This window comes from Caretta caretta, chromosome 7 (assembly GCF_965140235.1).
Source record: "Caretta caretta isolate rCarCar2 chromosome 7, rCarCar1.hap1, whole genome shotgun sequence".
Classification (NCBI taxonomy): domain Eukaryota; kingdom Metazoa; phylum Chordata; order Testudines; family Cheloniidae; genus Caretta; species Caretta caretta.
The window spans coordinates 10,734,744-10,762,618 of NC_134212.1; the positions used below are offsets into that span (position 1 = coordinate 10,734,744).

Sequence of the window (27,875 nt, forward strand, 5' to 3'; positions counted from 1 at the left end):
AAATCAGGTCCACAAGAACAGAAAGACAAAGGTGATACTCAAGTCCAAAAACATGCACAGCAGATTTCACTCATTACCAGGTTCTCATTTACAGAATATTTCCTTAGTATTGTTGTATTATTTTAAACTTGTGATTTACTCTGAATCTATTTGAGCTAGATCAGGTGATATTTCCATTTTAAGTCATAGACTTTGTCTTCATTAACTCTACATTGGGAACCATTCTGGTGGTGATTTTGGGAACCTCCCCTTTGTTCTAGTGGTTCATCTAGGGCAGTGGTTCCCAAACTTGTTCTGCCACTTGTGCAGGGAAAGCCCCTGGCACGCTGCACCGGTTTATTTACCTGCCGCATCCGCAGGTTTGGCCGATTGCGGCTCCCAGCAACCGTGGTTCGCTGCTCCAGGCCAATGGGAGCTGCTGGAAGCAGCGTGGACCGAGGGATGTATTGGCCACCGCTTCCAGCAGCTCCCATTGGCCTGAAGCAGCGAACTGCGGCCACTGGGAGCCGCGATCGGCCGAACCTGCGGACGTGGCAGGTAAACAAACCTGTGCGGCCCGCCAGGGGCTTTCCCTGCACAAGCGGCTGAACAAGTTTGCGAACCAGTCTAGGGTAATATTCTGTGTGGCAGTGGTCAATACCAGGTGCTTCAGAAGGTGAAAGATACATCAGAATGGACAATTATGGAAGAACCTGGGCATAGGGGAAGTTTCTTCCTATAGTCAGTCAGTTAATGGTTAAGTTAGTGTCCAAAATTCACCACTGCCCATTTCCTTTCCTTTGTCTGTATTTTCCCTTTTTTAAACTAAAATTTAAGAACAAACATAAATCTTAGTCTGGGCTTCTTCATGTGTACGTTGTCTCAAGTTCATCTCTTTCTTTATAGGCTGTCAACTTGTACTTGAGTTTAATGAGAACTACTTTGTCTGGTTCTCAAGGTGAGTTGGCAGCATAACTCTGCTTCTCCGTGCAACTTCTTGGATCCCACCATCATGCCAAAAAGATATGATGCTGTAGAGTTTGAAAAATGTACTATATGTGTATACACTCTGGCCTCTCAAAACCCAGCCCCTTTTCTAAAGAAATCCAATTGATCAAATATTCTTCTTTTTGTTTACTAGTTCAATTCTTAATGCTCTCTTTTCACTAGCTCACAAAGAATAAACATTGTGGTTTTATGCACTGTATATTGCTTGATGTGCTTCAACCAGCACAGTGTGCTTGATTTCAGTCTCCTTTATGCAAAGTTCACAGCTGCTAATTATTCTAATTTATCCTGCAGGAGCACCTGTTCTGGGCACTTTCCTAAGAGAGTAGAAGACACAGTCCCCACTTTGAAGAGTTTAATGTCAAAAAAGTGCCTCTCCCCAATAATACAATTTGCACTCTTTGTAAATTTCTACAACTTTGGCTCCGAGTGCAGATGAGGTCAGCTGATTTCTGTGCACCACTTCCTTTTCTTCTTTAGTAAAAACCAGACAGATGTTAACGGTTCACCATAGATTTGTACCGTAGGAACCAAAGTACTCTGTTCCTGTGAGCCAATGGGCATTTTTGCCTGCGTAGAGGCTTCAGGAATGGAGCCTTCCTTCAAACTAAAGATGAAGTTAGCACTGGTTCCATTTCAAAACAATCCGGACATAGGAAGGGTCGCATATCAAACAGAAGATAGCTGCACTGAGTGAATGCATTTTAGTTGCTATGAACGGTTTTCCAGCTTATGGCAGTGCTTTGCCTGTCATAAGTAAAGTGGTTTGGCAGAACACCTGAAAATTTCTGTTGCTAAGACCTAGATACTGATAGGAAGGGATTGTCATTGCCTTGGCCAGCTGCCCAGGTGGATCAAAGAAATCCCAAAGGAATCTTCTATACAGATGAATGGAGCAAATTTTTAACTCATACCCCTAACTCCATGAGCTAGAAATAAGGACCTATTTCATTCAGTTGGTCAGCATTCCACTCCTGTTACTCCTGATCCTTGCTAAGGAAGTGAAGGAGTATAACAGTGTACCCGTGATACCATTTATTTGCTGATAACTGTCTGGAATGACACTACAAATGGGTGGTAGTGTACTGCAACTTAATACAAGCGTGTTTTACCAAATATGGACATGTTTTTCTCCAAATTTGCATAAAACGTCTATGCTTTTAAAACAGAGAAAACAACTAACGAACCAATCTTGAAGTTTTCAATTTTTAATCAGACTAGTCCTTTGGAGAGGCTAGGTTGAGGATTCCACATTATTAACAGCAGTGCAGTATACCAGGGCTTATGATATCTGGCTGCCCGCCGACACACTATGCAGTTGTCATTCCAGCACGCTGTTCCGTTAGAGGTGGAAGTTCTACATCAAGTCCTGCTAGATATGCTCTTGTATGCAGAGCTTGGTCTACTACATTTGTTTTGATTATGTAACTGAAATGTTCCATAACTGGGATGGGGTGGATGAATCCTGCACAGTGCCTGGTAAGACAGAAGTTATAGAGCCTTGTCCTAGGCCAGTGGTCTCCAAACTTTTTGGCTCGCGCACCCCCAGGGTGAAGACCTGTCACAGATGCGCCACCAACGGAAGAAGAACGGAAGACTTACCACAGACGGGCCCCCGGAGGGGAACACCAGCCGTGGACGTGCAGAGCGGCCGCCGAAAAAATGGTGGAGTGTCGTCTGGTGGCGCTCTGGGTGCCGCGCACCCCCTGGGATGTGTGCACCCCAGTTTGGAGACCACTGTCCTAGGTAACCACGGACCCCACAATCAGTAATTTGGATCCTCAGCGTCCCTTCCAGAAAATTTCTGACGGCTTCCCATGGCTGATTCCCCTAAGAGGAGAGGAAGGAAGCCAGCAAGGAGAAAAAGTGTGTGAGGAGCTTGCAAAAGCTAAATGGGTGGCTCCCTTAATTCATTTCTCCTGCACAGATGATTGTTAGAAGGGGGACGACTTCTTTCCTTTGAACCTTGGCTGATATTAGCCTGGCATTCACATTTTGACTCTTACCGCAGGATGCCTTTGTTTTGCACTATAAATGAGGCTAATTCCTTCTTAGTGCAACCAGCCAATCACAACACATTAAAAGGAAAGGAGTCCAGATCATCAACTGGTGTAAAACATCATGGCTTCATTGACTGCTAATGGGGCTACGTTGATTTACACCTGCTGGAGATGTGGCCCAAGTTGTAGTTCATAATCACTTCTTTTAGAGAAACCAGCCATAGAGATACTTTAGTGGCAAGGGAGGTGCGTGTGGGGGGGGCAGGGGGGTCATTAGTCCATGGCTGTGTTCAAGAGGGACCCTGTGTCCCTGTCCACTGGGCATCATGGCAGGATTTATTCCTTTTTTCCAACCCCCCGGAGCCCATTGTATGCTGGGATAATCCAAGTATACAAAGACCAAACTACTTCTACATTGAATTGGAATTGTGTGGTGTTCACACTCAAATAGTAAGACTTTGCTCTTCCCAGGGCACTTGTGTGTTGATCATGTTTGTTTACTCACCATAAGTGATCACCCTGAGTGACGTGCATGTGTTTGGAGAAAATGTAATGTTCATGAATAAATGTATAAAGTGCAATCTTCAGCATCGTTCAGATCCTTTTCCATGCAGCCAAATTTCTTTAGGTATCTGCCATTTTCTTACAGGTGAGAATCTTCAGGTACAGCTACAAATCCAAGAAAGAGAATACAGCTGGATTGTAATTTATAGTAGCACAGTCCTCTAGTTGTAAGCCGGCAGCACAGTATATCCGTTTGCCTGCAAATTGAGAATGGTGTTAAACCGACAGTAGTTCTGATCTAACAATATCTTCATGCTGAGAAGCAACACCTCCGCACTTGAAAGCACTGAGTCTGCGTATGAAACACGGGAAGCTTTATTACGTGAAAAAGGAACACAGCAACACTATATCTAGTTCTGCAGTGCACTTGGGCAGGCCTGTCTTCACTCCTTTGGGAAGTGCTGACTGGTGCTGTCCTGAAGCTCCATTGCCTAACCTAGCTATGATGATTTCAGCTTCATTTAGTAGCTGTGTAGAAGAAACTGCACAAGAATTCACTCAATTCTGCTGCTGTACTCTATAGCTTCAACAAAGAGCCCTCTCTGGGTTGCAATCCAATAAGAAGCTCTCTCTGCCAGAAAAACCCGCTCAGCCACACACACAAGATCCTCGGTTGAGGAGAACCAGTAGCACATAAGACTCTTGAACAGAATCCTTATTACAAGATAAGAGCCCTTTTCCCTTCTTTCCTGTCTCACTTCAGTTCCACAAGCCAATCAATTCTGAATTTGTGTAGAATGATAGTGACTCACAAAGTGTCATTAGAGGAATTCTGGGTAGAAAGTTCATGCAAATTAAGTTCTCTCTGTAGCCATACTACCCTTGTTCACTAATAGATGGGTCAGAGAGCTCCTTCCCCTCTGGAGCCCCTGCCAATCTGGAATTCTGGGAAAATATCTTATGCAAACGAAGCAGCTCTGAGGCCATTCTTCCTCCTTTCTTGAGCAAATGGGAGCAGAGTATTCCTTGCACTCTAGACTATCACAAATACACCACAAAAGCCTCACCGCTGTTTAGGTCAAAATTTCTGTGGTAAGGGATAAAGAGCAAAACACCTTTTATATGATAGTCTAAATAAAAAGCAACAACCACCAAATTCAAGTGTATAAAATAGCTACGTGATCAAAGTGCACTATGCAGGTTATGTTGGCCTAGCTCCTTTGTACAAATGATCACAAAGCTCTTTACTGAGACTCATGGTGAAAACTTCACAGAGATAAGTTACTGTCCTTTTCGAGAAGGCAGAGCTAGAAAGCAACAGAGTAAGAGAGGGGAAATTCGGAGGTAGCTATGCACAAAACACACAGATACCTTTGAATAGTAAAGTTTGCCTGCAAATGTTCTTAAAACATGTCCTGGAGATCACAGCACCTTTATTATTAATAGCAGTGTAGCTATAGTCATGGCGCTTTGTAATAACCACCTGTGGATCATTCCATTAGTATCTACGGATTAAAAAATAATAAAACAAAATTTAAAAAATCTAACCATCATTGAGTAGTTTAGAACACATTAGGGGCCAGATCCTGAGCTTGTGTTGATTTAAATGCAGCTTCAGTGATTTCCATCAGTTGAGAATCTGGCCCATCTGCCTAATCCTGCTGCCAGTCACCCGTGTAAATCCAGAATAACTCCATTGATTTTAAAACTTACACCAGCTGGGGATCTGGCCCTATATGTCCAAATTATTCTAGTATGGTTTGACATTGTGCCAATCGCATGGATACAGAGTGTCTTGTAACAAATCCCCACATTCAGTTTTAAAGGCACAGGATCCCAGAGGAGTTATTCTGGATTTACATCAGAGTAACCAAGTGAAGGATTTGGCCCAGAGTATATTCAGCAAAAGATTATCTCATTGGTCCAGTGATTACAAATTGAAAAGAATGAGACTCCTTTAAATGAGACAGCGAGAGCAGTGGATGGCAGAATAAAGGAAGCTGAAACTCTGGTTTGTAACAACATACAGAAAAAATGAAAGCTGCCATAACTGGTTGGCAAGAATTAATTTTGCCACTTTCCATGTAACAAAACATGAAATTTGTAGTAGACAAGAATAAATAAGGGCATTTTACCTTGATTCACTTTAAGCCTGCAAAAGCAAATTATTGGGTAGTTGCAAGGTGGGGTGGGGGGCGGGAAATCAAGGGGAAAAATATGTTTCTGATTATTCTGCACTAATGTTGTGTTCTATCATTATGGCAGATTGCTTAATTGTGCTGCTGATTGCTTTTCCTGAAATCTTCGTACAGATGTAGGCTTTGCAGCACTGTGGAAACACCTAATTAGCAGGAGGAATGTTGCCTCAAATTTTGTTACAAGATTGTACACTTTTAAAAATTATGAAATATACAAAGTTGACTTAGTTCTCCACCATTTCTTGTTTACTTAACCCATCTCACCAGCCACTTATTCATCCCTGTAAACAAGGACCAGTGGGGAAATCAAAGAGCTCGTACTGCCAGATACAACATGGCATGAGAAATCCAAATAAACAGTTTAGATCACTTATCCCCACCTCACCCCACAAAATCCACCATTTATAACGATCTCTTGTGCATTTACTGTATAAATTTCTAGTCCTTGCATGTATGTTTGCTACTAGATGTTATCTATGTGCTTCCCAATATGCAAACTAAGGTTTCTCTTCATGAACAGGTGCATGATGCTGTAATCTTACTGCACGTTCAGACACAACATTCTTAATGATCCATCACAGGGAATAATTAGATGTTGCTTAACTCTTGTTATACTAAGCTGGGGACGGCATTCATCCCAGCTTGTTCTGAATAGTCTTGTAACACAGTCACTCAAAGAAGAAATGCTTCTTTTGAATCAATTAATTTGACAAGATACATATGTAAATAAAATGGTGCTTTCTTTTGTGCTCTTTGGTGATAACTCTCGGCTCACCCAATTTTTCCCCCATGCTAATGAACATAATAGTACGAAGCTTGTTGCTAATAAGTCAGGAACATATTAATAATAATTTGCTTACAGAAATAATAGACAGAGTTTTAATGCTAAATATTTCAAAATGGGTTGGAAGAAATATAAACCCTTATGCCTCAGGGCTTAAGCCAACCTCTAACCATTGGGGTTAGGAGGGAACTTCCTCTGGGGATGGGCTATAATTGCCTGTGGCAGGGGTTCTTGTTTCTCCTCTGAAGCAGTGATCGTTGGACACTGCTGGAGAGAGGATATTGGCTTGGATGGACCTTTGAGTTGATCCACTATGGCAATTCCTGTGCTTCTGTTGCACATTGAAACCCTGGACTAGGCTGTTATTTAGATTGTAAACCCCTTGGGGCAGGGTCGGGCCCATCTTTTCATTCAATGTTTGTACAGCCCTAGTGGGGGCTCCTAGGTACTACCACAACTTAAATAGCAACATTTGATAATATGCCCACCTTATATTATGCCCGTTGTTAGGGTGTATTTCCAGAAGTTAAAGATGATAGGCCACATCCTCGTCCCTTTTTCTGGCTGCTTGGTACCGCTGCCTAAAAAACTGAATGATACAGAAGGGTAAGAGCAGTAACCAATGGAAATACAATGGAAATACCAATGGAAATCCTTAAATACATTGCGTAATGAGCTTGGTGAGATTAATCTGAACACCTGTCTAAGTCTCATGGTTTCCAGTAAAGAAGAGCTCCAGAAAGAAAGGCATGTGAACGTTACACTGTGAAGAATATGGCCCTTCGATATCCTACTGTCAGCAACACGTGTTGCTGTTTCCCGTTTCTTGATCCTAGCTATGGTATATGCACTTCTTTTTTGCTAGTGCTTAGCACAATAGCATCTCACCACTGTAGACAGATGCAGCCACACTGCACGAGGTTAGGAGAGCACCCTCCCTTTTCAGCAGACGGAGAACTGAGGCAAGAGAGGTAGAAAGAATGAAAATCATAGCCATGCCTTTTTTCTAAGGAAGCTCGGTGCCCAAGTCCCATTTCAGTGGGATTTCGATACCTGACTCTCAGGCTCTTTGCAAATCCTAGCCTTGGAAGTCTTGGCCACACTAGAAGTCTGGGGTAGAGTCAAAAATATAATTCAGCTCTCCTGAGTCTCACTCTACTATGTAAGCACTAGGCCATCATTCCTCTGCAGACCACCCTTTGCTCCAACATGCATAGGATTCGGATTGACAAATAATTTCCAGGCAGTTAGAGAACATTGCTTTACCTACCTGGACAAAAGTCCCCATCCAATTACTGATTATCTGCAAACAAAGATCTGGATGTGAAGACTCTAACACAAACCACTTTCACTTTATATGTTCCTGAAACTCATACCATCATGTTATTTTGGGGTTGCAAAGGCCAACTGCAAAACTTCAGTTAATTTTATTCAGAAGGGAAGGGACTTAGAGGGGGGCACAGAGTCCCAGTAAATTTATCACAAGGTTCATGAATACAAACTAGGAATTCTGGGCCAGTGAGTCGAGTCATTTTTAGAAGGGCTAATCAAAAATACAGAGTCTATCCTCAAGGACTGTGGGTTAAGAACACTGCAATGCTGCAAACACAAGAGCTACGCAAGGCTGAGCCTATGTGTTCATGTGCACGGCTCCTCACCCAGAAGTGTCCCAAAGCACTTCTCCAGACCCATTCACCTCACCCACGATCGAAATGCAGCCACTTCTAGGATGCAACGCAACAACTCTTGTACTGGGGCGTGTACTGTACTGGGGCAAATAAGTACAATCCAGCTCCGCTTCTCCCTTCAGAATCTGTCCCAGAAGCTAGGTGACTTGAACCAATGGTCCAAAAATTGCAGAACAGCAGAGTCTTGATATGTAAACGTCATTTATTTAGATGAACTGCTGCGACAACATAAACACAAGGGGCAAAGCACGCCTGGGTAATGAGTCAGAGCAGCCAATGATTACAAATAACATACTAATGATCATTAGCAAAATAATTGAAGCCTGCTTTAGTGAATTATTTTGTTTGTTTTAAAATGGAGATGTCATGAAACTAATAGAGTCCTTATTTACCTTCCTCTACATGCAAACAGATGTAACAACCTTGAGAACTTGCACAGCATTTTACATCCATCAAAGCATTTTATAAAATTTCTGTTTCACAGATGGGGAAAGCAAGGCTCAGAGCCATTCAGTGATTTGCCCAATCTGGATCAAGCCTTATTCCTCTAGGCACCAGACGTAAATATGGTCCCTGCCCCAAAGAACTTGTAGACTAAGTATATATGGGCCAGAACCTCAGCTGGTGAAAATCACTGCTCAAGTCAATGGAACTTTGTAGATTTTGAGTACTGAGGGTCTGAGCCATGATGTTTAGCCCTGAGGCAGGACAATCTGCTCTCAAATGCTAACAGGAATGTTTAACTTTATGTGGGCTTTTAGCTAGTTGTCTCAATTGGCACTCCCCTCCCCTGGTAATAACCAACAGCAGGTGCATGTCCTTTAGAAGGCTATCTATTACATCTGCCTGTTCCCCAATAAGTGGAGGAAGGTGTTTCATGGTCACCGTATGCATTAGGATTGAATAATGTTTGGCTATATTAATCTGAAGTGCACAGTGGGGAATAAGGTAATTTTTCCACCCTTCTGATTATATGTAAAAATTTTATATGCGCTTTTTGTGGGTTTGATTGTAATAATTTGGGATGCTTCCCAATTTGCTCCTCTCCCATGACAGATTTTTTGGATCAGCTGCTAGAGCACACTGATGGAACACATGTTATAAAATATTTGTTGCTTTACCATTTTAAGTGACCTAGTAAGACAAGGTCACATACTTCTGGCACATGTCCCATATGCAGTGCCTCCTTTGTCTCTGAGGCAATTGTTTAATAGGAACTGCAGTCAAACAACAAAGAAGAATTAAACATTTTTAAAGCAGTGTGTTGTTTCACATTTATACCTACATGCATATCTACACACATACAAGGCTGTCAGTGTTATGCCTGTGTATCTGACAGCACCTTTGACTTTGGCTAAGAAGACATGCAGGATGAGGACTGATTCAGACACACACGCAGTAATGCATGTAAATCACTTTGTTACTCAAATTCTGTACTTCTTTATTAGAAATGAGGCACTCAAGTACTTGAAAATAAATTTTAGTGGCTGTGAACTGTGGCACCCAATCGATGAGGGACATGACAGTCAATTACCCTTTCACTTTATTTTTGTCCCCTGCAATCAGTTTGGATCGATATTTTCAATCTCAATTGATAGCAGATATCAAATCTAAGATAATTTGCTCCATTGTTCTGGAAGTACTATCACATTGTGTACAGGTGGCCGTAGCATTTATGTAACCACTGACTTCACTTCCACCTGGTCCAGTCTGGACTAGAGATGTGCTGTCCAAATTGATGGAACACATCATGTCAGCATGAGTGCGTGTCAACAATCAGTTCAGCATGAGTGGAAGGGAGAGCAACGGAACTGCATCTCATTATGCCAACCGGTATTTATTTGGAGAATTAACTATCTGAAAATATTCCAAGGGGAAAAAAGGTTTATGAAGGCATGAAGAGGCAAAAGGAAAATGGAAGGGGGTGAAAATGCAGACGCTATGCGTAGGGGGAATGGATAAGATGCAGCTGCAGCTTTATGAACAATACTGTATAAAGCCAGTATGTAGATTTCAAAAGGATCAGAAAAGTCTAGCTCAAAAACACAATCTAGGGTGACCAGATGTCCTGATTTTATAGGGACAGTCCTGATACTTTGTTTTTTTTTCTTATATTGGTGCCTATTAACCCCCCACCGTCCTGATTTTTCATACTTGCTATCTGGTCACCTTAACGAAATCCCCCTTAGTGATGTGAAAGGCAGTGTGCCCAGTGGCTAGGTCCTAGCATTGAGGAGACCTAGGTTCTGTTCCTAACTTTGCTGCTGACCTCTGCATAACTTTGAGCAAGCTTTTCTTTCCCCACCCATTGTCTTGTCTATTTATATCATAAGCTGGGGCTGTTTCTTGCTATGTGTTTATAAGTGACGAATACGATGGGGCTCTGAGGATGGTTGGCCTTAACGGAATATAGTAAAGAAATTGCCCGTTGGTGGTGTGCGCTTTGCAGAGGGGAGGAGGAGAAAGGATAACAGTCCTTGGTTTCAGCCTGCTTAGCTAATCTTTCAAATATTTTTTTAAAATGTCTGTTTCCAGAAGTCACTTTCAAAGTTGCCCCTAAAGATGCCTGTTTGCACAGGTTTTGTATTTGGAAAATACACTATTTATTCCACTGTTTTGTATAGTGGAATAAATAAATAAATAAATAAATGATTAACTTCTAAACAAATCAACACACAGTAATGACATGGTGGAGCAGATCTTTAGCTGCAACCAGCCAGAGCTCAGAGCACATGATAAGATGCAAAGGTGACTTTAAGCCACCTGGGTGTTCCCTCAGCCCCATGGCCATTCTATCCTTACACAGCCCCTTACCATCATATCTGATAGGGAACCAAGAGAATACGTGACTTGCCCAAGGTCACACAAGAAGCCTGTGACAGAGCAGGGGACTTAAATCTAGATCTGCAAAGCCCTGGGCTAGTACCCTAGCCACTAGGCAATTCTTCCTTTCTGCCCCATGTTACTCCCCCAGAGCAAGTTAGTCAAGTTGTACAAACTTGTGTGGGCTGCCAACAGCCCCACACGGCTGCTATGGCAGCCAGAAATCACCAGGATGCAGGAGTGCCCCACCTGTGCCCGATTCCCATCAGCCATGACCGTAAATCAATAGTTAGCAACCTACCTAAAAGTGTTGCCTGACATTCAAAGGTTCCATGCAGCAACTGCTCCCAAGTGGCACCACGCCAAAATTTCAAGTTGTCACCTGCAGCATTGTCAGCTCATGTAATTTTATGGTGACTCCGCCATATTTGGGCTCTTTCTTAATGCCCCAGCTCCTGGAGTCATGTGATCACAACAGAATTTCTGCTTTCATTAAAAAAAAAGTTTTCTAGCTCTTAGGGGGGAAAAGCTGGAAAATAAGAACCCTAAGGACTCAATACCCACAAGGCAAATAGTAAGAACTCCAAATGTATTTTTGAGGCCTGACTTGTGCTTTAACATTTGAGATGGGCAACAATACATCTATGGATAAGGGCCCCTGAAGCTAAGTTGACCCACAGGCATCACACCAAACGCTACAGGATCAGACCCATGATGGGCTAACTTCACCGGGAGGAGGGGGAAAAGAGCAGAAAATGTAAGAGTCAAAGTTCTTTAAATGCGTGTGTCAGAATGCAGCACAAATAGGAGTTAGTCGCAGTTCTTGCAGATATGTACTGATTGCTCATTATCAATGAAGAATGCATGCACATGCTGCACAGGGGGATTTTATGTGTGGTTAGCATGAAGTAATAGCTATGGACCTGTATATAGGGGGGGTTGTCCGTGTTAGCCCTTCCCCACTTAAACTTTCCCACTACTGCTACTAGTAGGTCAACCACACTGGAGGAAATACTCATTAAAAAATATGGAGGGAGGTAGTGTAGCCTATTAGGTAGAGCACTGGACCGGGACTAAAGGAGCCCTAGATTCTATTCTGGGCTCTGCCACCTGACTGCTAGGTACCGTGGGGAAGTCACGTCACCCTCTTTGCCTCAGTTTCCCCATCTGTAAAATGGAGAATGCTGACCGCCTTTATAAAACGCTTTGCGATCTACTGATGAAAAGCACTGTATATAAAGAGCAGGGTATTACTGCAGATAAGGCACCGACATCTTTACTGCCATGGTGTACAGAACTACGCTGATCAACAGTAGAGTAAAAATTATAGCAGACATGGGAACCTCATGGGCACTGGGGCTTCTTTGTCCAGCCTTTTACAGAGAGGGCTTAAAATGGGGATTCTGAATGGCGCCTAAGGTCCCAACTCTCACTGAATGTTTATGCGAATTAGGCATCTAATTCCTTTAGGCTCCTTTACCTACAGACTTGCGCAGGCACAGGCAGTAGAGAAGATTCCTCGCTGGGTCTCGTCTACACTATATACAGGCCCCACTTTTCAGAGGACAGCCCAGTTAACAGAACCTGACTAGCTCACAATGAGCTAGTGGATTTCATTCGTCACTTGCTACAGAACTATGAGTAGAAGCTAAAGGTAACGAGGATAAACCATTAGCTGTATGACTGCAGCATGGAAAGGTGCCAAGATTTCCTCTTTTTGTTAAAACGCAGTGCTTGTTATAAGATTGAATATCCATTTGGGGGCAGGATTTACCTATTTTCCTTAGCGCACTCACCTCTGAAAGCACTGTAACGCTTTCATTGTGTAAAGAGTTGTCACTTTGGATGGGCTATCACCAGCAGGAGAGTGAATTTGTGTGGGGGGGTGGAGGGTGAGAAAACCTGGATTTGTGCTGGAAATGGCCCAACCTGATGATCACTTTAGATAAGCTATTACCAGCAGGACAGTGGGGTGGGAGGAGGTATTGTTTCATATTCTCTGTGTGTATATAAAGTCTGCTGCAGTTTCCACAGTATGCATCCGATGAAGTGAGCTGTAGCTCACGAAAGCTCATGCTCAAATAAATTGGTTAGTCTCTAAGGTGCCACAAGTACTCCTTTTCTTTTTGCGAATACAGACGAACACCGCTGTTCCTCTGAAAGCTTTCCTTACTGGCATTTTATTTTGAGGAATAGGCTTGTGCGAAACTATAGCTGCTGGGATCCTGAGTGGCAATAGATTTGATCACATGACCCCTGGCCCAGTTGTGCTAAGTACCATCAGTCAAGTTGCATATTAGGAGATGCTTATGCCATTATTGTTTCATTGCATTTTCCTAATGAGGCCCTCTCTATGCAGTGCTTGTGTAGATGCAGCTTGGTGCTGAGACTACAGGGGAAGGTTTTCAAAGGCACAAGAGACAATTAGCTTCCAAACTCCCACCAGAAAAAAACAAACAAAACAAAAACAAAGCCCCCCAACTGATCAAACCAGTTCAACGCCATAGGGAGTCAGGCCCAGCAACTATCGACCCAACTGAAGGTATTCATAGCCCAACGAGTATGTTAGGAGCTAATGAGTTCAAAAGAGACAAGGAAGACAAGGGAACAGACAGACAGTGCTTGAGGAAGTCATTTTCAGCAACATTAGGAATTTCCTTCATTTTCATTGTCTGGACTTAACTCCAGTTATTAAAACTAAGCATGAGTTTTGTAGACATTGCCTGCTATTAAAACCAACCAACCAAAAAAATAAATCACCCCCCCTCTCTCTTATTGTCTAACCAAGTTAGAACCCTACTGTGGCATTTCCACTGCTGTTTTCAGAAACAACGTGCTTGGCTTTAGTGCTCCTTTGGCTGCTGGATCATCGCTGTGTTGAGCCAAATGCAGTGATGTCTGACACAGTGTTCTGTTACATAACAGAATGTGACTGAGATGGCCAGATGTGGCATGTCATAACAATGATCAATTGGCATGGAAAATGCAAGAAGAAGCTGTTTTCTGCAAACAGAAGTTAGAGATGAAGTTCAGCATTGCCAATATACATGAAAGCTACTACGATGGGGGGGGGGGGGGAAGTGGGTCAAATGCAGGCAGCTGAGTTTTCCTAGGCAAAGAGATTACCCAAGAAGAGCCGATCTTGATCATTTCTGTTACAAGCAGGTGTTTGGGATCTGGGGGATCCCTTGATTACAGATGCAATTTTGTAGGTGTGACCATACAAGTGCACTGAGATAATGAGCTGCCCTATCTTCATGAAACTGCAGTGACTCCTGAGCAGTTTTCCTTCTGTGGCCGCACAAGGGTCCTCCCTACTGACTGCAGGCAGGGTCAAAATCTTCAGCATATCGCATGCAGCATTCAGGTTCAAAGCTCTCCATGGATTCTAAATCCACGGACTGTAGCTGTTGGTCCTGTGATTGTGCTGAACTGGCTCTTTGAAGCTCCTTCCTGTGTCTTAGGTATTTCTAAGGCACCTATCAGCATACGATGTAAACCCTGTACAACTGATACAGGCAACACTCAGCCTGGGACAAGAGAGGAGGAAGAATACTAAAGAAGGGAAAGGGAGACCTGGGAAGACCAAAGGTGATAAAACAAGTGAGATGGGGTATTTTAATGCAGTTGGATGTCATTGGTGTAGTATTCAAAGAGCTCCCTAGCCTAGCTGTAGCAGGGATCAGACTGAGCCAGAATGCCAAGGCAGCAGGTCTAATATGACCCCATCAGTTTAAGCTTTATTTTAAAAGTTGCATTTCTAACATTTCCAGTTGTTTCTGAAGGTGATCCAGTCGCAGTGCTGTGTGGAATGTACCAGTAGACCACTGGTAACAGTAACTCTATGAGAGACCGGAAGACCTCCCAGTCAGTTCAATGGGGTATTAACTCTGAAACCTAATGAGGGCAATTTAAATGTCAACATTTAAATACCCCACTGCTGATCGTGTTCTCAGAAAAGTCCAGCTATTCTGGGATAGTGAGAGGATCTGTAGGCAATGTCCAGCTATACCTATTTTCCAGTCTGCCCCTTGAGTGGCAGCAAGACTATTTACATGTATTATTTTTTCCTACGCAGCCTTTTCCGCCAGAAGTTCTGCTGACCATGGCAGTTTAGTATGGACGCCGAAGAGATGCCTTTGATTACTTTCTCTCAGTGGGGAAATTTATTTGACATTCCTTGGTTTGCTCTTGAAGAATCACAGAGAGTCAAAGCCGTGTCTCAAAGCTGAAGAACGAAGCTAGTGCTAGGTTAGAAGTAAAAGAAAAGCAGGCCCTGGTTGTGTTCAGCCAAAGAAAAGCAGCAAGCCAGCCTTCTGAGTATGAGGAGGAATTTAGGTATAATCTGAAATACTGAACTGTCAGACATCTGGGCCTCATGAGTGTAACAAGCATTTTATGGGGGAGTGGGACCCCACTGTGAGAGATTATTAAGCAGCAGAGATACTTGGTCATAACACCATCTTAAGGACCCAGTCCAACTCCCCCTCCAGTCAGCAGAAAGATTCCCATGGACTTTGATTGCCTGCCTTGCCACAAACTTTCTGTGTGGCCTTAGGCAAGTCACTTAGAGTAAAATGTTCACAAGTGACTAAGGCACTTAGAAGCCTATGACCCATTGACTCTCAAAGACTTACACTCCTCAGTCACCTCTGTGATTTTGACAATGTTCTCCTCAGCTTCAGTCCCTCATCCGCATATGAGGGAGAATAGCCCGGCCCTACTGCACCGGGGAGTTGGGAGGACAGATTCATTAAAGTTGTGAGGGGCTCAGATAGCATGGTGAGGGGGCCACAGAAGTACCTGAAATCTAACTGCAACTGGTTTACTGTCCCTGAAATTGGATTCCCATAGGCATGTGTCTGATAGTGTCACTTTTCAGAAAGATGGCTGTTGACAAAATGGGGGTCAGACATCTGGGGCAAAATTCCGTTCTCACTGACCCCCATGGTGCCCCCCACCCCACCTGGAACAGAATGTGGTGCTTTTGTACAGAACATATATTGCTTTTGCAGGAGAAAGACAAAGCCAGGAAGAAAGAATGTCCCACAGTTGCAATCAATTTTCTGACAGCCTGTTTCATGGCATTTGGGAAACATAAGGCCAGATTGTCCCTGGCCCCTTGTATGGATGCACAAAACGAAGTGGGCACAAGAAGTTTTTCCCTTTGGTACAGGAATACCCTAGAGGACAAAGTGTCTAATCCCCGAGGGACACCTGTGCCTAAATTCGGTCCTTACTTTGGCTGTGCCAAGTTTACCCCCATTGCTAGAAGGCTACTTTAAACTTAATTTGGTAAAAAGAAAAAAAACACCACAGGACAAATACACCAATCTAGCTTCAACCCAGGACATGGCTACTTCTTTTCTGCAGTTATTCGCCCAAGGATACAGAAATCAAATGCATTCTGAAATTGCTGGCAACTTCCAAAGCAAATCTATTTCCTTGCTTTGTCTACATAGCTCTTTTCTGTGCTGTTTATACAGATTCCTAGTGCATTATGCATTTAGTAAAAGCAGGAAGAGCCCAGCCCAGAGCTCCATGAGAAAGTCTCACTGACTCATTCCAGAATTATTCTTGCATATGTCCTCTTTCTCTCTTGCCATTTTTCAGCAGGGAGCATACTTGTGTATGTAAATGAGTAGGATAAATACAGTTGTATTTATTTCGGTCCTTATAGCATATAGCTGACTTGCTCCATAATTTATGTTATAGTGCCATCTTATGGTAGCTTTATTGCTGTTATTTTCAGTTAGACCAGGCTTTCCAGATATTTCCCCACTGATCGGTTAGACTCCAAACATAAAAATTAAAGAAAGTTTTATTGCCAAAAACCCTATTACCAACAGCTAAGAGCTTCCAAAGAAAGTTATAGGACAGGTCACGAGCAGTGAGCCGATAACCTCTTTCCCTGAAGATGTGCTGCCTTCTCATCCAGACTGCTGGAAATAAAGGGGTGTAATATTATACAGATGTGTGTCTTCCATATTACTGATTGACTATCTGTAGCTGCAGTTTCTCTATTTTATTTTTTTCTGCTGAAACAAAGGTTCAAAGGTTGACTCAAAGTCTGGAAACTGATTCTTTGGAGACACCGACATACCGGGGTACAATTCAGACCAATGGGGGGACTGAGTCACCTCTACCCTGCAACCTTGGGTGTCTTACCATGACTTGCTCTAGCAGCTCCCACCTGGGACACTCACAAACAGCCTTCCAGCATGCAAGTGTCTGTGTGTAACTGCAGCCTGACAATTACACCCTGGCTCTCACCAGCCTGGGTTATACTGCAGGGTGACCCCAACACACCCCCAGTCCAGGCTTTCCCCCTGGAAATGTATGTCCTTTACTGCCCAGCCCTCTCCTGGACAGTACAAATATTTTAAATCCATTATTCCTTGAAAGGGATCATATATCAGTTTATAATCTTAACTAGAGTTACCCAGACACTTCAATTTAAACACACTGGATTAGATAAAACAAGTTTGTTACTTAAAATGTCTCCCTTTGAAGGTGAGTACAAGCTGTGAGGCATAACACTCAAACGTTTGCAAGAAAAATAAAGATAAAATCCTTACTAGTGCCTACCTTGACAAAACTATAATATATTCAAGCAAAATTTCTCACCACCTACTTCCAGCAAGTTTACTGACCAAACTTCAGGTCAGGATCTCTTCCTCTCTTCCTCTAAGTCCAACAGCTGTTTTCCTTTATCTTCTTAGGTGCAATGCCAGAAACAGACAGGGGACGAGGGTGTCTTAGGATGTTTGCCCTGATTTTTATAGACTCCTGTTCCTCTTTGAAGAGCATTTCCAGCTGGAAACAGGTGACTAAGAATCTATGTGGAAGAATGTTCCCTGCTGGTTTTTCCTTCCACCTGTTGGAGTTTCCTTTGTTTCCCCTCCCTGCTTGATTACTCTGTTTACTGCTTAAATGCAAATTAAGGCAAGCACACATTCCTTCTTTTGTTTAGGACAGACTTGAGTTCTGTCTGGGCGGGGCTGTGCGGTTTGGAACATGTTAACAACATCATAGAGGGGAATCTTATCATTTCACATAGAGCGTTGCCACACACATTTTACCAGAATACTGACCAGCAAATAAGTTTTCAAATGAAACCTTACAAAGCATACCTTTGTAGAAAGATTCTTACAGTAGTGTGTAGGGAGTTAATACAGTCTGTGTATTCTGCCACAGACACAAAAGAGAAAAAAAGTGTTTCAAATCTGAGGATTCCTTGTTTTCATGGATGTCAAAAGGTTCAGGCTATAAGAGTACCTACTGTGCCACTCATATTCGCAGTGAGTAGCACTGTACTACAAAAATAGCTCCATTTGAATCTGTGGTTGAAGGTTGATCGTGGGTATTTGGAAAGCTACATTTCAGAAGAGCTTCCCTTCAAGAACACAACCTTATTCTTTCTAGAAGTAGAGAATAATTTAAGGCCTAATACGGAAGATTTGCAGTGAAAAATGCAAGCAAGGTTTACAAAACAAAAAGGGAGAGAGAAGAAACAGGTCTGGTTTTTTATTTAGCTATGCGTGCACAGTATTGGCCCAGGTGGGGTGTTTTGCCTAAACATCAAGGAATAGAACAGGAAAATAAAACATATTTTTTCCAGCCACCCCTGAACTCTAATAAGAAAGGCAAACAACATTGCAATAGACTAGATGTTAGTGACAGAATCTACTCAATAGCTCAGCAGTGTAGAACATTAGTATCAGCTGGGGCCACAGCTCTAAATACAAACAACTTGAGTGAGCAGATGTAGTAATTCCTCCAGGAATCCTGCTGAGGCAATAGGATTTCCCCCATCCCAGTAAATGGACAGTAATTAATTACACGAGAAATACTGGAGCCAAGAAAATAGGTTTCCCTGCAGCAAACGAAAATTAAATCCAATTTGAGCAAACAATAGCTGTGTGCGAGCTATTGTTAATAATAAACAAAACAACTCCTGTATTCTTTGTCAAAATACTGTGGGCAAAATCCTGACCCATTGAAGTCAATGACAAAACTCCTATTGACTTCAATGGGGCCACGGTTTCAGTGCGTGAATGGGGTGTGTTAGTGCAGATTTCCGCAAAGTTACTTTACAGATTGTCTTGCTGTCTTAGGGCCCAATTCTGCCACCATGACACTTAGTGGCACCCTCCTGCCCAAGTAATGCCATCCAGTTCAGAGTAAAGGATGGTTCATTGTAACGTTGGCACCAACACTGCAGAGCTGTAGTCCCCGAGTCAAGACAGCTTCCTTTTAAAAGGACAGAATATAAGCACACCCTTCATTTTTTGGTTGTCTGGGAGCGGGAAAGTGGGGAAATAAAAACTAAAACCCCAAAACTGATAAGTGAAAAATGTTGGGGGGAAAAAAGGAAATACTAAAACATCTTTCAACCCTGAAAAAAAAAAGCAGCTTCAAAATTGTGAATGATTTCATCACATTGTTTTTCAGCCAGCTTTACTTAGAAAGTTATTCCATTGAGTGCAATAAAACCTCAGAGTTACGTACCGACTAGCCAAACACACACAATCATTTTGAACCTGAAGTATGTGATCAGGCAGCAGAGACCAAAAAAAGCAAATACATCACAGTCCTGTGTGAAATGCAAATGACTACAAAATAAATGAAAAGTTTAAAAAAAGATTTGACAAGGGAAGGAAATTGCTTCTCTGTTTGTTTCAGATGGTTAAAAGCAGCATTTGTCTTTTGCACTGTAAAGTTGTAAAGCTGTATTAAGTCAATGTTCAGTTATAAACTTTTGAAGAACAACCATAACATTTTGTTCAGTTACAAACATTTCAGAGTTCCGAACAACCTCCATTCCCGAGGTGTTCATAGCTCTGAGGTTCTCCTGTAACTTGGGTCAGCCATGTTATAGGCTACAGTGCAATATTTCCAGCATGTGGGGTGAATATAACCCAAAGGGTCCGTACTGACAATTCAGCACAATTTAGGTCCTGTTAACTATGTGTGTCTGCCTGATGAGCAGAACGTTGGGAAGAGTCAGCAACCTTTTCGATACAATATACAAGTTAAAACTTTCACAGTGCTACACCATCCCAGGAAAGTGACGTTACTGCTATATTGCTTCTCTAAACATATTTCCCCATAGGGAGTGCCTGTCTGTGTGCAAAAATAATACAAATGTCTTATCCAATTTAAAAATATTTTCCATACGTTCTCTCTCTTAAGACTTACAGACATAACCACTAGCAGTTCCAAGACCAGACCCAAGACAAATATTTAAAGAGATAGTAATCTAACTGCCCTGTCTTTCAAAACAATTTCTCCAATTTGTGGGCCCAGATCCTCACGTCTAACTGCCTGCCTGCCTGCCTGAACAAACCAAGAAGTTAAATGTACAAATCGTTCTGTTTGCACATGTGAAATTGGGCAGCGAGTTGCGTCTGCTTTAAAAATGTTGCTCTAAAATGATTGTATTCCTTGCCTGACAATTTCCTCTGTGATGCTGGCATCATCAATACCAGGGGGAGAATATCAGTTCCACCGCCCATCTAGATTTAACAACTCTAGTCCCAGGAGTCTTATTTCAGCTCGAGTGAAACAACAAGAGTTGGCACTTAATAAATACCTAATCATTAATTAGTGCACACAAACACCCTGTGGGAGAGGGAATATGGTTTAGTCTGAGAAACTGGATGACTTGCTCAAGGCCAGCTAAATCACTGGATTAGAATGCCGGAGTCCTGACTCACAGTCCCACGCGCAGCCCATTAGACCAGTGGTTCTCCATGATATTTATTCATATCACATATTTATTCATATCACATTTATTCATGATATCCACAACCACAAGAGAGAGGCGTTTTCAGCCAAAGACCACGCAGTCTGAAAAAGTAACTGACATTTGTCAAAAATAGATTTTTCCAAGGAACAGTCAACGATGCTTTTTAAAAGCCAATATGATAGGAACTCATTTGTTAGGGTACTGATTTCTCTGGTGACCCAATGCTGCACGTGGTGACACCAGGGTCCTGCCAGGGCCATGGTGGGGCAATGCCCCAGCAGCAATGGTTGAACTTGCCAATTGTCCTAAAATTAAACAGATATTAAAAAAAATGAAATGTGAGAATTTTTCCCCCTTTCCATAAAAGATTCTCATTGAAATTTAGAGCATTTCAAAGTTTTCATCCTGCTCGGCTCAAAAGCCAGACACGGTAGGTCCCTGGTCCAAGATATCCTGGTTGGCACATGCATGATGAAAATTATTCAGAAGCATAATTATCATATATGGAAAGAGAAGAGCACACAGCTCAGGGCAGCGTGTGAGTACGTGCATAACCAAGCAAGGACAGTGTGGATCTTTGTTGCCCTCCATTAGCTACATACAGCTAACGGATTTAGGCCCAGGTCCACAAAGGTACTTAGGCACTTTACCCACAGATGTATATGCCTAAATCCTTATTAGGTGCCACTGCAATCAGTAAAACCCCTGCTCAGTTGCTGCCAAACCCCGCAGGTGCTTAAATTCACTCAAGCCAAAGTTTCTGCGGTAAGTTTCCCTAGGTGCCAGTTTCCGCCTCTGAGCATGTGCAGTGCTGCCTTCCTCTCGGCATCTGGACAGCTATCTCCCACCTAAGTCCCAGAGCAATCTGTGCGCCAGGGGGAAGACAGGCATTCCTCTGCCTAAATTGCATGCAGGACCCAATCCAGTGGGCATGCTCAGACGCCCCCTAACTCCATACAAAATGGCTGGGCAGGGGGAGGAGGAGAGAGCAGCCCTAGGGTTGCCAACTTTTTGATTGCAGAAAACTGAACACCCTGGCTTGGCCCTGCCCCTTCCCCGAACCCCCGCCCCGCTGCTTCCCCCTCCCTCCGTCACTCGCTGTCCTCCACCCTTACTCATTTTCACCAGGTGGGGACAGAGGGTTGTGGTGAAGGAGGGGGTGAGGGCTCCGGCTGGGGGTGTGGAATCTGGGGTGGGGACAGGAATGAGGGGCTTGGGGTGCAGGAGTGGGCTCTGGGCTTGGGGGTGGGGCTAAAGGGTTCAGAGTGTGGGAGGGGGGCTCCAGGCTGGGGCAGGGATTTGGGGGTGTTGAGGGCTCTGGCTGGGGGTGCAGGCTCTGGGGTGAGGCTGGCGATGAGATGTTTGGGGTGCAGAAGGGGCCTCCGGGCTGGGGCAAAGGGATTCGGAGTGTGGGAGGGGGTGCAGGATCTGGAAGGGAGTTTGGGTGTGGGAGGAGACTCAGGGCTGGGGCAGGAGTTTGGATTGTGGGAGGGGGTGTGGGCTCCAGGCAGCACTTACCTCAGGCAGCTCCTGGAAGCGGTGCACATGTCTCTCCAGCTCCTAGGCACAGGGGCAGCCAGGGGGCTCTGTGTGCTGCCCCTGTCCATAGGCGCCACCCCCGCAGCTCCCACTGGCCACAGTTCCCAGCCAATGGGAGCTGCGGGGCCAGCACTCTGGGCGGCACCTGTGCCATGGGCAGGGGCAGTACGCGCAAGGCCGTCCTTACCCATACGCAAAGTATGCAGCTGCGTAGGGCACGAGGAAATTTGGGGCATCAAATTTCCTGGTGCCCTAAGCAGCTGCATGCTGCTCCACCTCTTCCCCAGGACCCTCACCCCTGCTCCACGCCCCCGCTCCCAAAGCTCCCCCCCTTGCTCCAGCCCCGCCCCTGCTCCCGAGGAATCCAGAAGCGGTCGGGCCTGCACTCACCGGTAAGTAGAGCGACCTGGCCCCAGCCTGCTCCACTCCTCTGGCTCCCAGCCATGCCACCAGCGAGTGCTGGGGGTAGGTTCCCCGCTGTCCCCCAAGCCTGGGAGCCAGGGGAGCAGAACCTGGGGCCAGGTCACTTCACTTCTGACTGCGTAGGGCACCAAAATACTTAGGGACGGCCCTGAGTACGCGGATCCCCCCGACCACCTTTGTGCCTAGGAACTGGAGGGACATGCTGGCCACTTCCAACAGTCGCATGGAGCTGGCTGCTGCAGCCAACTGGACTTTTACTAGCCTGGTCAACTGTGCTGACCAGAGCTGCCAGGTCAGTTGAAAACTGGATGCCTGGCAACCCTAAGCAGCCCTCCTGTGTAAATTTGGGACTAGTGGTTATAGCACTTATGCAGGAAGCAGGAGACACTCTTCTCCCCCTGTAAGTCCTCCTCTGGCTGATGGGAAGGAGTTTGAACAGGGGTCTCCCACCTCTCTGAGAGGACCGCTAACCACGGGGCTGTTATTTAAGATCTCACATGATGTTTTTTGCTGTCAGGTAGGTATTCCACAAAAACAACCTGGCTGATTAGCTGGAAGGAGTTCCAGGGAGGATTTGCAATAACCCTTTTAAAGCTCTCTCAGTGATCGATAACTGGTACACCTAGACCATGTAAATGACAAGCCAGGTGCTCTTTTACTAGCCCATTTATGGGAGGCAGCAGGTACAGGGCCACTCTTTGTTTTCATCAGGCTGCTGGTTTCTTGCAGAGGAATGAATCCTATCTTGATTGTACAGGGATTGTACTAGCATCACTAGTTCAGTAAAACAATCACACCCTTGACTGGCACAACCATCCTCATGTGGACACACCTCTACCGGCAGAAAGGTACTTACACTGGAGTAACCGATCCTAATACATTTCAGGGTAAAAGCTATCCCAGTATATGGCACATTCATACTGGTATAACTGTGTCCACATCAGGGATTGTACGAGCATCACTATTTCAGTAAAACAATCACACCCCTAACTGGAATAGTTACACCAGTACAAAGTCTGTAGCCTCGGCCTCCACGTTCAAGTCATTTCAAGAGATTAATTTTCACTCTCATTGAAAATGACGACGACTTAACGCCAAACCTAGTCGTAGGACAGTGCTTCCCACACCATGATCAGGAGGAGACAACTCCATGCACTTGCCGGTCGTCGGTGGAGTTACTGGTGGCCTGATTTATTGCAAAGATGAGCCTGCATGCCCAGAAAAGCAACTGCAAAAAAACAGAACAAGACAGCCTAGATGCCTTCACTAGACGCTGCTGCTCCAGTGGGTGGGGGGGGGGAGTAGAAACAGGGTTTGCCCTTGAAGCCCTGAGCTACCAATGAGAGGGATGTTTGGAGGAGAAAGAGAAGGGCCAGGCAGCATGTGCAGAGGGGGAGTAAGGAAGTTAAGTGACAGAGAAGCATATGCTGGGGAAGAGGAGGACTAGGCATCAGGGAAGCATTAGCAAGTGCGGAGGATGAGAAGGGGAGCAGGTGGCAGAGAAACAAGTGCCAGGGAGCAGAGGGAGAGAGGAAGAGGACAGATGGGAGGAAGAAAGAAAAGCAGGAGCAAAGCAGGCAGGATGATTAACCGAATCAAGTGCCTTTAAGTCAGCTCCAAATGCATGGAATACTTCCCCACCATGTTTCCACAGGGATGTTATGCTATTGTGGGGCGGGAGCAAGCAAGGACAGCTCTCCAGTAACACATTGTCTGCAGGGGGGGTAAGGTTGAACACCATCTGACATGCTAACTGGGAGGAGCATTTCACAGCTGGCTGCAGGTTAGAGCTGTGTGGGAGGGCCCCGCTGGTAGCTCCCACCTCTGTCAGCTACACAATTTACTTACCCTGCGCATAACCCCAGGCAGCAGCAGGGCCTGTGGCAAAGGCTGCACGTTCAGTTTTGAGAGCTCTTCTTACACTGTTCTCCGTAGAGTGCTCTGGCCACTTTGTCCTCTGGTAGGAAGAATCGCAGTGGGGGTTAGACAGAGTCCCACTGTACTCAGCTGGGAGATTTAGAGAATGGTGGAAAGCAGTGTCCTGTTAAACTCTGAGCACTTCAGTCCTGTATGGATCCTTCTCTTGAACCCTCCTTCACCGGGTTAAAAAGGATCCTGATCCTGACAGGTGGTGCTGATTGGGTCTGAATCAGGTGGTGAAGAGATGAGTCAAGAGGCTTCCAGGTTAACTGGATTAGGAGATTTTCTTCTATGGCATTCCAGAGTAGTGGTATATTCCTGGTGAGATCTATGACCCTTATTACAGGAACAGGATACAACAGAAAGGTTGACTTCTTTGCAAAGAGAGAGCCAGGGTTCAGCTTGACAGCAAGATGATGTTGCTTCCTTTGGTGTTATTGATTTAGACTGCCCTGAGATCTTGCAGTCAGACAATCTATTCGAGATACTTATATGGCTGCCATCACCATAGTGTCTGAATGCCTCAGTCTTTCATGTATTTATTCCCACACCACCAATGCTGTTACCGTCGTTTCAGAGGTGGGAAACTGAGGCACAGTGGGCACAGCTAAATTGCAGCTGGGAGGTGTGATTCCCAGCACCGGTAGACAGACTGAAGCCAGCATGCTAAAAATGCTGCAGCACTGGTGACAGTGCAGGTCCACTGCCTGAGCTCAGATCCAGCAGACAGGTAGGTTTGGACTCAGGCAGCTAGCCCAGGTCACCCAGGCTGCTGCATTAGCACGCTGGCTCGAGCCGGTCTCCCCAGCCTGGGAATCATATCTCCCAGCCACAGTGTAGGCTAAGCTCCAGGCTCCCATTGGCTTCAGTGGGCATTAGGATTTTAAATACCTTTGAGGAGCTGGGCCTAAGTGAGTTGCCCAAGGTCCCACAGGAAGTCTGTGGCAAAGCTGGCACCCCAACCACGGGACCATCCTGCTTTCCTCCCCCTCCCCCGAAAAAATCCTGGCCTAATCCCAGCAATACATATCAGTAGTAAGAGGAATCAGTATTTTGTGGGCTCTAATTTAATAAGGTAGACGTTATTCAGCTGCTCCTGGAAGGGGTGTGTAACTTTGGAAAGTTCCTGAGGGTTTGTCTTCACTGCCACATCAGCTTGAGCTATAATTGAGTTTTGCCCTAACCTGATGCCCATTCCCCCCCACACACAACTCAAAGGGTCTGTCTACACGGCAACAACACCCCCACAGCTGGCACACCTCATCTGACTCGGGGGCTATGAAACTGCAATGCAGACATCCAGGTTCAGGCTGGATCCCAGGCTCTGGGACCCTCCAGCCCAAGCTCAGACATCTGTGCTGCCATTTTAAAGCCTCATGAGCCCAGGACCCGGGCCAGTTGCATGTGTTTTATTGCAGAGTAGACTTGCTCTCACTTGAGTGTACAGCACCTAGCACCTTGGAGTCCTGGTCCAGAAGTGCACACTCATTTTGGGTGCCCCCTACTCGAGAGCCAGGGCTTGTCTGCCTGTGGGGCTGAGCACCTGCAGCTCCTGTGGTCATGAGCTGGATTTGTCGATTAGATGCTTGGCACCTCTGAAAATTGGACCTCTTTCAGATGCCTCCCATTTGGGCACCCAAACAGAGAAGCATCCAAAAACTGAATGAACATTTCTGAAACTGTGACCCTAAATAGTTACACTGGTGCTAGGGAAGCTACTAGCTTGATATTAACTTGGGGAGCGTATGCTGATACAAACTGTGCCCCTGACCCTTCAATGGAATTCACTCATAGGGAGCCAAACCTGTATGAAGCCTTACTGAAGTCAATGGGGCCCTGCCTGGGCAAAAGAAACCATGCTAGTCGACCCCTTTTGCAGGACTGGGCCATACATTAAAATATATTTTAGCTCCCCTCCCCACAACACCAAGCAATCCATCACACAGAAGTGTGGTACTGTAACTTGGGGATGTGCCAAATCATTGACTGAGGTTTTGGATCTGTACCAGCAGGCCTGAGAATCTTTGCAGGCTCCCTGATAATGTAGGAGTTTCAGAGTCATTTGCCACCTGCCACATATTCTAACTGACCCAGGCCTGCTTAGTGCAATTTTGAATCCGTAAAGGCACCTGAACCCCGTCATGACTTAGACCTCTTTGTGCCTCAGTTTTCTTACTTGTAAAATGGGGACAATATTTATCCCTTTCCAAGTGCTTTGAGGTCTACGGATGAAAAATGCCCTATGGGAGCTGGGTGTTATCATTAATAGCACAGTGCTTCCCTATGGGATTTCAAGACAAACCTGTCTCCTGCAGTGGGAGATTTCCAAGTTCCTGCCATCTCAGATGATTTCCCTGGGCATCCTCAATCCTGGGAATGCAGCCAAAGGCATCCTCATGTGATTCCGGAGATGCTGCCTGCAACAGGGTGAAAGCTGTCAGTGCCTATGGTGTGTACAACGGGTAGGGCTTTGCCCATCCCCTGCAACTTTGTATTAATGCTGCGCTGTTAGAAGCCAGTTGGCTTTTGTTTTTTTAACTGTTCAGCCTCTGCTATGGTATTTCCAGGCTGTGCCAGCCACAAGCAGGAATGGTCCTCCCTGTCCAGCAGCTGTCACGGGATGTAGCAATAAAGGGGGAGCGACACATACTGTGTGCTGAAGCTCACGGCCTCAGCTCTTTGTCCGCTGGGAGGAGCTGAAAGGTGTAGCCACAGAGGGATCTAGCAGGCTGTTCATATTTCCAAGCCCTTTGAGGAGTTAACACACACAAGCCACACAGACGCTTGGCCACTGTCTTGGTGGCAGGTGCCTGGGCTGGCAGAAGCACAGAGGTGCTGCACTAAAGCATCAAGACAATGAAAATGAACCTTTCACTTCTGCATTGGTGGGCTTCAGCAACGTGGAAGCAAAGGAAGGCTGCAGTGTGGCTTAGTTCCTGGATGCTCTGTTTTAAGTGCTTTCCTCAAGACAATGGCAGTGTATCAGAAAAGAACTACCAGGCCTGGTGAGGGCATCCTGAGCTGTGGGGTGTTGTTTTATATGGGGCAGCTATCACTTGTAAACAGGGCTGGACTACCCAACAGGCAGACTAAGCAAGTGCTTAGGACACCAGCAAAGCAGCGGGCACCAAAAAAAATGCGATTTTTTTTTGGAAAAAATTTGATATTTGATATTTCAAAAAAAGCATTGAAGTAGTCATCATGGGAAAAATCAGAACTTTGTTAGACTTCTTTACACTCCACTACACACTCTTCCCC

The 27,875-nt window shown here is 44.9% G+C and overlaps 1 long non-coding RNA gene across 3 annotated transcripts; it reads right to left on the minus strand.

Annotated features, from left to right (window-relative positions):
* Positions 1–547: 547 nt before the first annotated feature.
* On the minus strand, positions 548–27,034 carry LOC142072674 (uncharacterized). 3 transcript variants are annotated; one of them, XR_012669180.1, is made up of 3 exons: positions 26,920–27,034; positions 6,962–7,062; positions 548–3,748 (listed from the first exon to the last, which is right to left on the minus strand). It is a non-coding gene; the product is annotated as an uncharacterized LOC142072674 (long non-coding RNA). The 3 variants fall into 3 exon arrangements; XR_012669181.1 differs by having other exon boundaries at positions 549–3,656; XR_012669182.1 differs by lacking the exons at positions 548–3,748; positions 6,962–7,062 and adding exons at positions 18,663–21,040; positions 24,546–24,953 and having other exon boundaries at positions 26,920–27,020.
* Positions 27,035–27,875: the final 841 nt, after the last annotated feature.